Raw genomic sequence first — 15584 nt, 5'->3', positions numbered from 1 at the left:
GGAGAAGTGGTAGGCGGTGGGCACTTGTGATGTTGCAATGGTCCACTGCACTGTATTCAGAGTTAAAACTTCATCAAATCGGTCAAATTTGGAATTCATTAATGCGATGTTTGGTTGGAACTTTGATTTAAGTTAAATAGGATTTACCAAGTCTCGTAAGCCTGGATTCATCAAATCCGGATTCATCAAATCCAGCGAGCATCGGAGGAGTTTGTGAGTGATAATAGAATAAATCTGGCATTCAATCGATTTAATAAATCCAGCTTTACATCGTAATATAGATAAAATGCAAGAAAATTTAATTTAAAGGAGCGTTGGATTTAGTTTTCATCTTCTAGATATTTGATTGGATTTAAGTTAAATTCATCACTAACTCCACTTAATAATATGCTACCAATCACAACTAATATATCTAGTACTAATATCTTGAAAATCTCTGAATTTGAAGTATTTCATACCCCATTTATTTCGAACCAGATGGCCACTTAGTCTATGAATAAAGCATATATTTATAGAGTTACGAACAAGTCTCTAATTACAACAAATTAATGCATATGTACTTGATACATTAAGAATGCAATAAATTATTAAGAATTATGGTTGATGATTTCATTGTGTTATTTATGATTTGGATGATGTTGTAAATATAATTATATAATATAATGAATGTTTTAATAATAAAATAAACAAGGTTCATCCTTGTGTGTGTGTGCGTGTCTGTTCACTCAATAATTTGATAGGTCAAAATCAACTTGCTGACCGATGAAAATCGTTAAGGAATCAATACATTATATGTAGATATAGACTCACCAACTCGCAAGAAGAGACCACGTGTTGCTTTAGATCAAGCATACTCAGAAGCTAAAGAATCATCAATTCACCACTCATATTTAGTTTCAGTGGCCCATAAACTCACCTCGAGCAAACCGCTACTCACAATAGCTAGATCAAGGGTTAACCGTCGAACAATCCAAGCCCTAATTATAACAACTTGGCATGAGTCAATATATCACTGCCTCCTAAAGATACGATTGTGAATTCATCTAACTACTGGTCGAGGTCCTTTCCACAACTCACCTACAAAAAGCTAGACATCTCTTCAACTCTTCAACTTATATTATCAATTAATTATTGAAGGAATTATATGATCAATTAAGTCACTTGAGGCATTACAACAAAACAGATGCTTTAAGACATAGGACATTATCATATATTATTATTCTAACAATTATTTTCAACAATGTAATCATGATATCCACTCATATATAACTATAGGGTTCTATGTACAGAGGACAAGAATGAAAAAATACGGCAATACAAGAAAGATAAGCTAAATCTCATTCCCTTTTTGGTTAACACTCTTTCCAGCCATATAAGCATAAGTGTTTTAACCTTGGTGATGTGTGCACTGAGTAATTTTGAAGCAAACATCTTTTTAGGTGTGGTAAGCATGCACACTCCACAAATAAGGAAAGGAACATTTTAAGACTCTAGACATAAAGAACGAGAACTTTCATTGAACATAAATGATACTAAAGAATTTAATGCACAACCACAACTAGAACTAAGGAATAAGATGAGGAGGATGATTTAGGAGGCAATATAGCATCTCCTCAGAGCAGCCCCTCGGGTGAAGTTACTCGAAGGATCCTCTAACTCTTCATTAAGAGGAGATAACTTGAACTTCCTTAGGCACTGTCTTCTACACCAATATTAAAAGATGATGATGAAGAGACATACTATGTAGGTAGTGATGCTTAGAACTCAAATCAGAATAAAGAACCACAGGTTAGAGCAATGAGAAATCTCCATTTAGAAAGCACTAATTTCTAGAGAATTTTGAAAGTAAAACCTCTCACAAAGTTCAAGACCAAGAGACAATGGAGCATCTAAACTCTTTCAAGTTTGGAAGGATATACACCTTAGAACACATTGCATCTTTTGTAGCAATATTCTCTTTCCACCACATTAACGATGGTTTGCAATGCATTTGCTCTTTATAACCCAGCAAAAGTCTATTTTGTGGTAGTTCTCCAGGCTTCCTTTGGGAGTGATCATTCCATTTCTTGATTTCAAGTGGATGCTCTTGACATAGGTAGCAAAAGCCTATAAAATGATATAATCTCACAATCGCTGTTGAGAATCTTGTAGGAGCCCAATGTGTCTTTAAGTAATTTCATCACTCACTTCTATAAAGAGATGCTAGAATTCAAGCATGTTAAGCTAGTTATTGCTCAAGTAGCTTCAACATAGGGAGTCCGAGAAGGCCCATTTAGATATGCTCTTAGTCTCCAACAGTTAAAGATCTTGAGCAAGCTGCTAGAGCTTGTCTACACTCACATTATTATAGAACAATAAATTGTCATGTTGGTGCCTCCACTACAGTATGAATTGAAGAACAATATAACCAGAAGAGATTCTTTAATTCTTTGAGGTGAAAGTAGTCTTGCCAATCGAGTGAGAGTTGATAAGGTGCTTTTCTAATCATATGAGAGCATGGCCTTACGGGAGGCATGTCATTAGTGAGAAACCCTGACATTATGAGAATTATAGAGTAATTTCATCCCCTCTAACTTGCTTTGCTACCTTTGCTTAAGACTTCATATGTTATTATTTTAGATCTATTTTTTTTTACAATTATGGTGAAATGTGTATTTTGTTGATAGAGAGATTTTATCATGATTGTTTTACATAATTTCTTCTAATGAATAAATATGATATGTTTTGAATGAAGTTTGAGTATTTTTGTTCTGTGATATTTTGATGAACTTAGTAGCTCTATATTTGTAAAAAATTAAGAAAAATATGTAAATAAAATTCTTTCCAAATAGAGCTTGGGTAATTACTTTATAATTGCAATATCGACCTGTCTTGATATGTCATGTTGCATCGAGTTGGGTTATGATATTTATTTTAGTTTAATTCGAGTATTGAATTTGAAGGGATTAATTTGTTATTTAAATCATAGTAATGATTAGTAGATGAGTGGTAGAGTTTTAGATAGTTTTTGATATTTTCTTTTCTAACCTTCTTCTATGTTTATTATATTAATTCATTGTATGTGTATGTTAGAGGCAAGTATTAAAAAATTATAAATCCCCAAAATTAGGATGTGATAAATGAACGAAGTTTCAATCAGGTTGGGGCATTATGGAGAATGGTTGGAGCTATCGTTGTCATTTTTTAACTCGATTTTCTAATTTGATGGCCTAATTAATTGGTGATGCTCATAGTAGAATCTCCACATCAATAATAGAGAGGAGAAATAGATATCTATAGTTATTTTTGTGATCAAGGACTCTGGTTTTGAGGGGACACTGGTGCCATTACTAGTTGAGGACTGGCTACTATGACTATAGAAATCTTTTGATAGCATGGAGTGTTTAGAGAACTATAAAGTACCCCTGACAGTATTTCTACATCATAGTAAAGTTGAGTGCTAGGAGAAGTTTCATGGTAAGTTGATTGTCGAGAGTACATGGACATGTTTACTATTACTTTTTAGATATTTATTTTTATCTCTGTTAGCTAAGCATTAGATGTAAGAATCTTTTCAAGGATTTGTTTAATGCATCAAAATAGTAATATGGTATGAGGTTGAGGTTATTGCACTAGCTATATATGCTTTCAACATGTAGTCAACACTTTAGAGGAGAAGTATTATAGATTTTTAAGGGCTCAAAGATAGTTTAAGTCACCCACTTGTTCCATTGAGAATCAAGAATTTCATTAGGTTACTAGAGAGGGTAAGATTAATGAGCCAAATGAGATTTCAAGGGGAATCTTCTAGAAGCAGTCTCATTATGAATAAGAGTTGATTTGGTTCATATGAATTTGGGAGATTTTCTACAACATCTAAAAGTAAGGGATTCATCTATTTCAATGAGTAAAGCTACAGTTTATACTTTATATAGAATATGGTATCATGATTCATGTTATTTATTTTATGGGAAATATTCTAAGTGTGGTTAGCTTGACCATAAGATAGTAATTTCCTTAGAGATAATGTGAGAATAAATTAGATATTTGAGTAGATTAGAGGTATGATAAACAACACATCATAATCCCGTCTAGAAATGTTACTGAATGAACATCTAATAAAGAAAGTGGTAGTATCACTAGAAGGTGGGCATGAGAAAGTCATAGAGATTTTATTGCTCTAATTGATACACGTCAAAATAAACATCGAGTTTATAATTTTACTCATCATGAAGCTAAGGATGTGTTTGGTGTTGTGATAGGTTCATTATTCATTTCTACACAATCACGTAAAATTTTATTTGATTATAGAGCAAGCCTTTTTTTATATTTGAGATATTTCTTTCTTTTTTTTAGATATTTTTTTGATTTCTACTCAAACTTATATTTATCATATTGAGATTTCAAATAAGAAGTTGGAGTTTGAGCCAATTATATTACCTTTTATTGAGTTATCTTAGATATGGATTGGTTGAGTGTACATGGAGCTTATATTGGTTTTAGCTGGAAGAAGGTGGCTTTATCTTATAGCGATGAATTGTTGTAATTTCTAGATGTCTGAGATGTGTTATCTTTATTAATATCAAATTTGTAGGTTGATATATTATGAAGGAAGGGGAATAATATATTTATTGCTTTTGTGAAAGATGATTTTGTTATATTGAGGATGTTGTTGTAGTGAAAGAATTTGTAGATATATATTCTATGAAGTTGGTGAATTTGCCTCATGAGATAGAGGTTGAGTACTATATTAAAATAGTGTTTATTACATCTCCTATTTTGAAGGCTACTTATAAAAGAAAACACAAAGAAAAGCAAGTTGAAGATGCAATTGTACAAGTTGTTGGATCGAGGGTTTATCAAGCCTAGTATATCATTTTAGTGTGCACTTGTATTGGTCATGAGGAAGAAAGATGAAACGATGTGTATGTTCATTGATTGTAGAGATTTGAATATGAAATCCATCAAGAATAAGTATATATTGCTTAGAATTAATGATTGTTTAACTAACTTAAAAGTAGATTTATGTTTCCAAAGCTAGGCCTAAGATCTATGAATCATCAGTTGATGGTGAAAGAGAAAGATGAGGTGAAGATAGCTTTGAATACTTGTTATAGTCACTATGAATTTTGAGCCATGCCTTTTGTCTGATTATTGTCCCAATTGTATTCATAGATTTGATGAAACATGTGTTCAAAGCGCATCTGTATCAGTATGTTATTATTTTTATTGAAAAATATATTATTGTACTCTATGTCGAACAATGATCATATAACTCATTTATGATTTTTGCTGGATACATTTAAATAACATTAATTATATGATAAATTCTTAAATGATCAATTTTAGGTAAAAGTTGTTTCTTTTCTAGGCCACTTAGTGAGTGGTAGTGATAATTACATTGATCTTCACAAGGTGAAAACAACTATTGATTGACTAAAACTAACTACGATTTCAGAAATTCATAATTATCTTGGCTTGCCATGATATTATAAAAGCATTATTAATGTTTTTTTTCCTATAATTAGATTAACTCAGAAGATGATTTCTTTTGATTATACATTAGAGTGTGAATCTAAGTTTGTGAAGTTAAAGGATTGCTTGGTGTTGTCTGCCGCTGAAAGTTCGTGGTGAATGTAGTTTTAATTTAATTTAATATACATATAAATTTTATTATTAGGAAAATAATATTTTAATTTTAAAAAGTAATGTTTAAATTTTTTTTTTTTGGAAAATATGAGAACGAACCGATCTCATAAAAATAATTGTTTAAATAAGCGAGCACAACACTACAAGTGACATATCTATCCCGAGGAATAGACATGTCACTTATCTATGAGGCTCGATTAAATAAAATACAGAGATTATGACATCTGTTTGGTCTGCAAACCATTTATATAAGCTAACAAAATCCCCTACATAATATGGAAGATCATATCAGGTTTATATTACCTAGGTTCTTAAAGCTCCGTATAGACCCGAAAGAAGGAAAGCCTCTATAGTTAATTACATCTTAAATGACCGAAGTCACCTAAAAAAACTTTCGATTTAGATAAGAAAATATTGTCTCCAAAAATTTCAAAGGATAGGAATTTTTAAAGATCGGACCAAGGAGTGTCAAATGGGAGAAGCTCAAATTTGGAACATTTATTATGGAATCCAAATGGAGAAAACTAGGGGTCGTCACAAAGCCTGAGGAGAACCTCAGTGACTTTCCCAAACTATCTTCAAGTTTGAGAAGAAAATTTTTGAATATTTTATCCTGCTATAACTAGTGTTGACCTCACTTTTGGTTGAGGTTTAGTATTTCCTCTTTAGTAGCTTAGAGTCTAGCCATAGGACCTTACTGTTGGGACTAGAAAAAGAACCCTCACCATTAGAAACTCTAAACCATTCTTTGCTCAACTTGAAGTTCCACATATTGGTCCTAACCTCTAGCACTTAGTAGGTGGGGTCAATATGAAGAAGCACAAGGGGAGTCGCCATAAGACTATCTAGCCATAAGGTTGACCCTGAGTGTTGGTCTAGAGCTAGTTCACTCACTTGCACTCACTTTCACTCACAACTCTAAACCCAAAAATTTGTTGACTTTGATCTCTTGATCTTTGGGAGACTCATGTAGATGGTCCCCTAGACCCACTAGCCCCAGACTAGGGTTTAGCTAAGACCAGTACATAGAGGACCCAGATGAGTATTCCATTGGTCCATGTCTCATATAGGGTATCCCAATTTCACCCAAAATACCCAAATTTTTTCAAATATCATTTCAAAGCATTTCAAACTACCCAAATTGCTCAAAACCACCCAAAATTTCCAAAATTACCAAAATACCCCCTAATTTGCCAAAATTACAAAAATACTTTTGGTGGCCCAAACTTTCCCAAAACCCTTAAAATCATTTTAAATGTTTTCAAAACCAATTTTTACCCTTCCATTAAACCCAATTTGATCAATTTGACTAACTTTGACTAAAAGCCTCAAATTGCCCTCAAAGGCCCAATTTCCTCGAATTCAACCCAAATGTCCATCAGTTTGAGCCCAATTCCCAAAATTTCAATTAAAAATTCAGATTCATCATGATAAATCTCAATTTAAGCCAAATCCACTCAATTGTAATCAAAGAAAAACCCAAATTGACCCACATTTGAGTCCAATTTCAACCCAAAGCAAAAAGCTCCAAATTGTCCCAAGATCAAAATCCCACTAAATTGAACCCTCAAATCTATCCAATTGCCTTAATTGTGCATTATAAACTATTTGAAATGTTTTCAAACATCAAATTGAACCATAAATTAGCCTTGATCAAGCTTAAATTTGACCTAATTTCAACCTAAGTCCAAAACCCCAATTTTACACCAAATTAACCATTTGCCCAAATGTCACCTAATTGAATGCCCAAACCCAAAAATTAACACTCAATTGATGTTGAGAACTCTTCATGATATTCCCCTAAACCATTTTCAACCACAAATTTGGACTTAACCCAACTCTAGCCTAACCTAAATGCAGGTCTAACCCAACAGCCTCAAAATTGACCGAATGCCAAAATCCCTCAAATTGAACCTCCAAATCAATTCAAAATTATTTCAAAACTTTTCTAAACTCCTTGTGACAATCATCCAAACCAAATTGATCAATAAATTGGGCTCAATTTCATGGCTAGCCAAACCCAAACCCAACTTCAAAATAATTTGACTCAAATTGAACCCATGCACCAAAATTGGCTTAATCATGCCAAGATGACCAAATTAATAACAACACAACCACTAGATGGACCCTAGTGACCAGGCTAGACCCACTTAGCCCACCCTAGGTGAGCCTTGGACCAAAGGTCCCCTAAACCAAGAGATTTGTTTCCTAAATTGCTTAAGCCAAAAATATTTTTGCCAAAACCCATCACCAGCCCAAATTCTCCAAGAACTCATAAGCCCATTACAACCATTTTCCCCCTCTGGTTCCAACTGTGAGAGTTCAATTTTGAGTTCAAAATTTGTCCTAAAACCAGGACAGATCTCCCCACACTTCCACAATCTACCAAACTCCAATTAACTGTATATACATCATCCCCATAATGAGAGGAGTTGATTCCCCATAGAAGCCCCATCATAGAGATCCACTAACATAGACTTTGATCAACACCTGAAATCGAGCTTGGTAAAAAATGTAGCTAGACAATTCACTAGGGTCTGAGGCTTCCTCTGGAGGTTTTTTGGACCCAATCGAAGCTACCAAATTTAATCTCAAGTTTTGATTGAGGCCTCCTCTCTCAGACAAAGGTATTGATCTCTAACCCTAAGCCGAGCCTATTTTGATTCTCCATACGTATTTACTGTATTTCATACCGTATAATCCATGTAGATGTGTTCTTCTCGAGTAGATAAAAATTTAGAAACAAACCCCACGCAATTTGGTTGAGTCTAGATGAAGCTCTTAAGGTTTTAGTGTGAACGGCTCACGGGTTAGGTCATTTGGGGACGATGAACGGATGTCGTCCGATCACATGTTTCTTCCATGGACAGCTCAGATCTCGTTGGACGAGCGAATGGAGTGAAAAGGTAGGTCGCGTGGCAGTTGAGGTGGATGGCGGCATCAGCTGGGGTGGATGGTGCGTCAAATGGCGGAGCGCCGCGTGTGAGCTCGGAGCCGTCATAGAATGAGGTGGCGCTGCGTGTTTAAGTAGAAAAATATGGATTTTTTAGATTTATTTGAGTGCCTGATCTTTAAAAATCCATATCTTTCTCTAGAAAAATCATAAAAATAAAACAAAAATACCCTCTTGTTCACAAAACAGAGGAGAATAATTTGGACCAAAATTGAAAATTATTTGCCAAGTATATGATTTTTAAGTAATTAAATACTCTTTGAGGTATTTTAATCTATTATGATTAAATACTAATCCCTATAGCTTGAGATTTTTAGGGTTGGCTTGCCATGACAGAGGGTACTTCCTCTAATTTTTCCAATGTCAGAGAACATTTCTATGCTTCTGACCCTAATTTTCAAACCTAATTGGCTTTAATTAATCATTCAAATTAAAATATCCCTAAAAAAATTATGGGATCATTTTTACTAGGCTTCCTATGGTTAGAGAAGCTTACGAAAAATATTGTGATGATTTGAATAATTTTGTATATTTCTATTTTTAATTAAATATTTTCACCTTGTATTAATTTATTTAAATTAAATATAAATAAAAATTTGACAAAATTAACTCAACATTATTCATAAAAATTGTTTCAACTCACTGTAAAAATTTCAAATTTATTTAAATTGATTTGGCCATTAAAGTGGATTTTTTAAGTAAAAATAGTCTTTTTGCACAAAATAAATTATATTAAAATAAATAAGCTTAGAAAAATTATGAAAAATAGTTTTCTGAGTTCTCCGTGATTAGAGGCATTTAATAAAAATAAAAGCTATTTTTGTGAAAATATTTTATTTTTAAAGTATATTTTGAATTAAAAAATAATTAGAATAATCAAAATTTTCAAAAATAAAAATAATAGATCAAAATTTGTGCAAATATTTCCTGATCATTTGGAACCTCTTAAAATATTTTTCTGATTTTTCTAATTTGGAAATAAATTTCTACAGGCCCAAAATGTATTTTCCTTATTTTTTCTAACTTAAAAAATTACAATAAATTAAATATAAATATTGAAAATATAAAATTTGTTCCTTTGAGTTTCTTGGACTTATGAGGTTTTAATAAAAAATTAAAAGTTATTTTTGAAGATTAAAACATATTTTTGTATTTAAATAATTTTTAAAAATGACTTTAAATAAATATAATAGTCATAATATTATTTGAAAAATCATAAAATTTTGTCTAAGTATTCTTCTAACCTAGAAAAATCTCTAATAATTTTCCCATAAATTAAAACTTCATTTTGATTAATGAAATAAATTAAAATTAAAAAATCCTATTTTTGGGTTAAAATAATTATTTTTAATTAAATCAAATTTTAAAAAAATCATACTTTCCTCTCTGATATTATAATTAATCCATGGATAGGATACTCAAATATTTTCAAGGTAGTCAAACATTTTCAAGGCCATTTGAATTTTGCTTGAAGAATTATAGGGTGAGGAGCCCCAAGGGCAGGATAATAATTTTAGGCTTTGGTGTCTTAACTAGAATTTAGGATTAACCATAGGAAAATGGGTAATTTTTGTCCTAATAAAAATGTTTGGGTGATTGAAACATGATGGGATCAAAAGGTAGAAACTCACTTACCACCGTTTTACAACATCAACAAAATCATAATTTCCCTAATCATCATGACTTGGAAGTCAATTAAGATCAAATGATTCTTAAGTGATAGGCTTAAGCTAGGAAGATGATAATTCACTTATCTTAAGCCTAAATGATGTGATCTTTCAATAAGAATATATTTCACTTAAACCAATATTTTAACCACCACTCTTTTCTCCCATTATGGTTGTTAAGGGCTTGATAGTGAACTAGTCTCGATGTCTAAACTAAATTTATTTGATTTAGAAGATAATATGATTGGGGATTAACAACTTCTTAAGCACTCCAAGCCTGTTTGTGATGGGCACAAAATTCTTAATGACTTGAACTTGTCTTAAGGGCATTCGTCCATATAATCTTTAAAGTAAAGTATCAAATTGATTAAGTATCCTATCCGTGGGATAATTGAATTGTCAAGCTTCACTAGGCAATGGGGTAGTCACAGTCTAACCACAGATTATTAATGGAACAATATGATAAGTTCAAAGTGAACTCGAAATGTTTGAAGAAATCTTCAAAGCGGTCTAAGGTCATGGCCCTAACACTTTGAAATTTCCTGAATATTTTGAAGGGCAAATTGAACTTGTCATATTTTGTTCTAAAACCACCCATTAAGAGCTTCAGAGGCTCAATAAAGTCATAACTTAGGGTCTAGTAACTATACTTTTATCTACTCCAAAAATTTCAATTCCTTGCAAAAATTATACATATATACACTGCCAAAGCTAACCCTTCAGGTTGAGGAACGAGAAGAATCGACAAGTACACTTTTAAATTATTGTATTTACCTTTTCACACTTCTTGTCTCGAACTTGTATGATAAACAACGATGTCACCCTGCATGTCAAAACCAAAACTGTTAGGATAAGGATAGCCGCACAACCAAAACCAAAATTTAAAAAATTAAACAAGATAAAATTCACTGCCACAACATTCAAAATATATGACAACTCAACATTTAAGCACAAAAAAAAAGTTGCAACTAAATTAAAACGTCTCTATCAGATGATCGGGACTCCTCGGAGGAGGTAACTTACGGTTGCTAACGAGACTTTCCACAGTCTAAATGAGAGTATGAAACTCATTAAGTTGAGTTTAGTAAATTCATTTGGACTAAATGAATTAAAAAAAAAGTGGTGTCGGAATGAGGGATCCGTAGGATCTTAACCGGTGTCGCTCTAATCAACTTTAATATTTCTTGTAATATTTAAATAACTATTACCTTAGGACATTCAATTTGACATCAAGAGTTGACACACTAGAAAACTTAAACTCACCAAAATGAGGAGCTTGGAGCTAGCATTGTTAGCAGCACGAACATCTTCAACAACAAAGCATATCTACATCAGCTAAACCATTCCTTAGAATTAAACAACAAACCATAGGACTTCAAGGTTGTCCGCCTAGTGTGACATAAATACTCAACTTTGTTCAGGCCTTTGTATGACTCTGTTATACAATATAATCCCTAAATTGTTTTAGAATTCTGAGGTTGTCGTTCATGACGACCTAAATCCTCACATATTCTAGGCTATTCGTGTGATCATTTTACATGGATGTAAGCCTTAATTAAATAAAACTGACAGGATAAAACATTTAAATATTTCTCCTCTAAATTGAAGCTAAACCGTAGGATATCTTGGGAAGTCACCGAGGCTCTCCTCAGGATCTTTGACATCCTCTAGTTTCTCCTCCTTTGGATTCAAGAAATAAATGTTCCAAATTTGAGTCATTCCCCTTTCACACCTCTTTGTCCGATCTCATTGAAAAGTCCTATTCCTTTGAACTCCTTGAAGATAATATCCCTAGATTTTTATCGAGAGTTTTCTTATGTGACCTCAGTTATGTAGGATGTAATTAACTATAGGGGCTTGCCCTTATAGGAAACTTTTCTGAACCCAACTTAATATACCCTATTTAATTTTTCATATTAAATAGGGGAACTTGTCGGCTTATAATAAAATGGTTTCGTGGACCAAACGGATGTCATATATTTCTTAGTTTGTTTGATCGAGCCTCACCCTAAAGTCTTGTATTTATCTTTCGAGATAAACGTATAGCTTGAGGTGTAGTGTTCTTCCATTTGAACTATGAAAAATATGGGATTAGTTTGATTTCATATTTTTTTAAACTATATATTTATGTAAATTAAATGCCTTTTCGAAGCGGGTAACAGAATTTTGATTTCGGAGACCGACAGCTTCATTCTCCTCAACATTTAAGTGCCGACAACTTCTGGCGACTCCGCTGGGGACTAGTTTATCTTTCCATATTAATCAGGAAAAATTATCTTCATACATCGGTAATGTGTCCATGTCCCTTATGGGCCAAATTACCTTTCTTCTGTTGACATACTTCACCCATTTCTTTCTTGGGTAAGTACGGTCAACTCTTTTGGACTTCAGGACCGTCTGTTCAACCACCTTTGAACAGAGAGGTTCAGGAGTTCATTAAGACTTTTTTTATCTTTGTGTGGGGTTAGACCCCCAATAAGTGTGTTGGTGGACTAGTTCCACCCGGGCATTGTGCGTTGTAATGTTGGTTCTGCACTAGGTCCTAAACTTCACTTTCCCCTTCGACTTTGATTTGCTATTTTGCAAATTAGATCGAATTGTGTCGTTTTGCACTTGCTCCTTAAATTTTCTTATATTAATTAAATCTTTCTACTTTCAAACTATTTTTACTAAATTTTTAAATCTTCACAAATTAAATAAAGACTCGCCAGTCTACGGATCAACCTTTGTTAATTTTTAGTGCTCGCATTAGAATTACAAGGTATTGGCCAAATAACTGACCCCTGAGCTTTCTTTTGAAGTTTTTGCAATGGCATTCCCAATGCTCACCTTCTTATTCAACCTGCCGACTAGCCATAATGCTCGTAACGTCACCCCCACCATCAAGTTTAGATCTAGGTTTGAAGATCTCAAGGTCATCCTTGGGAAAGCTCCCTTTGTCATAATGAAAGTTGATTCTCCGGATGCTCAAGAGTCATTTGCTGAGTTCAACCTGAACTGTCTACATGATTTCCCTTATTTCAAGAAGGTAAAAACTACTGCCATCATGACATCTCCTAAGCATGTTGTTACCGCTTATGCTAAGGGAAAAGAGGTCATGATCGTTAATGATATAACTGAAGGATTCACCTTCCCGCCATCAGTATTTGAATTTAGATCAAGTTCAAGGACTGCACCATTAACCTGAACTCAAAGAAGGAACCACACCCAAAAAATTCTGAAGGCTACTAAAGCCCATATTTGTGAGGAAATGTCTGTTGATGAAATTTCTCATCATGAGGAACTTGGATTACAGGAGACCTATCCGCTTTTAAGAGGGAGTAGGTTCCATCCCTTAATGGAAACTGATGGGTATGAGAGTTTTCAGAAGATTTCCACAACCTTACCATTGCCTCATGGACATGGAGGGGAGAGGAAGAAGCCCACTCCTATCACCCGAGTCAGTACGGTGTTCCATAGATTAGCTGCCAAAGAAGGTTGTTCCGTCAGTGAATTACTTAAATGAGTAGGATGTGCAGTTTCCCCTCACATGAAGAAAGAAATTCTAAGAGATGTACGATCTGCCCGACAGTCTCAAAAATCAACCGAAGTTTTATCGGCATGCATTGTCGTCAGATTCTGCCTGGGAAATCAGGTATTTTACTATTACCACCATTAATTCTACTACAATTGCTGCTCCGAGTCCCACATGCCGTCAACCAGTTAAGTCATGTCTGGGTCCAAGAATTCTGTCGATTACCCATCATGAAGTCTCGATGGAAAAGATGAAGAGGTTACCCGATACTGTATCTGGTCTGCGCCATGGGGAGCATACCTCTCCTTAACGTACCAATGTTGAGACACCTCGTCTCAAGACATCTTTGCTAAAGAAAAAGTATGGGTACCTAAGTTTGTCGTACCAATACAATTCAGTGAACCCGTAGGGTAGGATCATGGAATGAAGCAAGGGTCCAAAATATCTGTCATTATCGCAGCTATTGCCCATGAGATGGATAAGAAGGTAGAGGATGTTCAGCAGAGTCCTCTAGATCTTAAGATGATACAAGAATAAGTAATTGAAGAAAAGGTTGAGAAGCTTAGGATAGAGATTTTTGAGTTAGCCCAAGAACGTTGAGTTTTTGTTGATGACGATGATGATGAAGATTTTGACTTTAAAGATTACCTCAAGGAAGACTTCATGGACATTCATGTCATCAAAACTAGAGCTGCTGCATCTACACGCGACGCTCAACCTCTCGTCGAAGAGAACACCGTAGATGATCTGCATAGGGTTGTCTTTCTAAGGGATGAGCAAATCAGCCAAATGGAGAAAAGAATGGAAGAGATGGTCACTGCCATGGCTACAGTTCAAGGACAATCTCAACCCCAACAGTTAGTTTCTGCAGAATTTAATCAATCAGAAATTATACATATCACCGATGAAAGGAGGAAAGTTGGCTCATAAAATAGAGATGATCAATAGAAGAAGGATTCTCCATAAAGTGTTATACCAGCAAATAAATTTAAACAGATGGTCAAACAAGTTCGGGAGGCCTTAGCCCAGTCTAAGGGTGGCACATTGATTTTGAAGGGCAGACCCTACCTGGAGGAGTTTGATGTCGTACCCTACCTTAAGGGTTTTGTGTCACCAAACTTTAATATAATTGAAGGGATTAGAAATCCCATACAACATATAACACATTTTCGAGCTAGTTGTGGTAACACCGGAGGTAACGAGGCTCGCTTTTCTGCCAATTTTATCAGCAGCTTCTCGGGAATCGCATTTGATTGGTATGTGATCCCGATTGTTTATATGTAACAATATAACAATGTGCAATAGTTCTGATTGTATTTTTTCACTTATTTTTCCTTACTTTGCAACAAAACAAAAAACTTGATATTGAAGAAAAATAAGAATTTAACTTTTAGTTTATATATATTGGGATACTACGCAAGTATACGTATCGTTATCAAGTAATATAAGACTTTTTGATTAAGACCTAAATATCGAACCCATAGTGAAAATAAGCAATATGCACTATTTATCAAAAAACTTTCTATATTAAAAAGACAATTACTTAAACTATAGATATTTTCACAGTAGGTAAAATTCAATTCTTTTTGGTATTTTTGATATTTTGACAAAAAAACAAAACTTCTAAAGATAAGGAGTTTATGTAAAAGAAAAGCACTTGATGTGAAAATATTTTTCTCGTTATCATGAGTCAGTAATAAGTATAGGAATTATATTGTGGAAGTATGCAAATTGTGTTGTGCTAAATAGGAGCAATAATATTCTTTACCCTTACTAGAGATGCTATAAAGAACATTGGCTAATTTAAAGTTTGAATAGTTCT

This window comes from Phalaenopsis equestris, unplaced genomic scaffold, assembly GCF_001263595.1.
Source record: "Phalaenopsis equestris unplaced genomic scaffold, ASM126359v1 Scaffold210496, whole genome shotgun sequence".
In the NCBI taxonomy this organism is placed as follows: Eukaryota; Viridiplantae; Streptophyta; class Magnoliopsida; order Asparagales; family Orchidaceae; genus Phalaenopsis; species Phalaenopsis equestris.
This window is presented reverse-complemented; position numbering follows the sequence as displayed.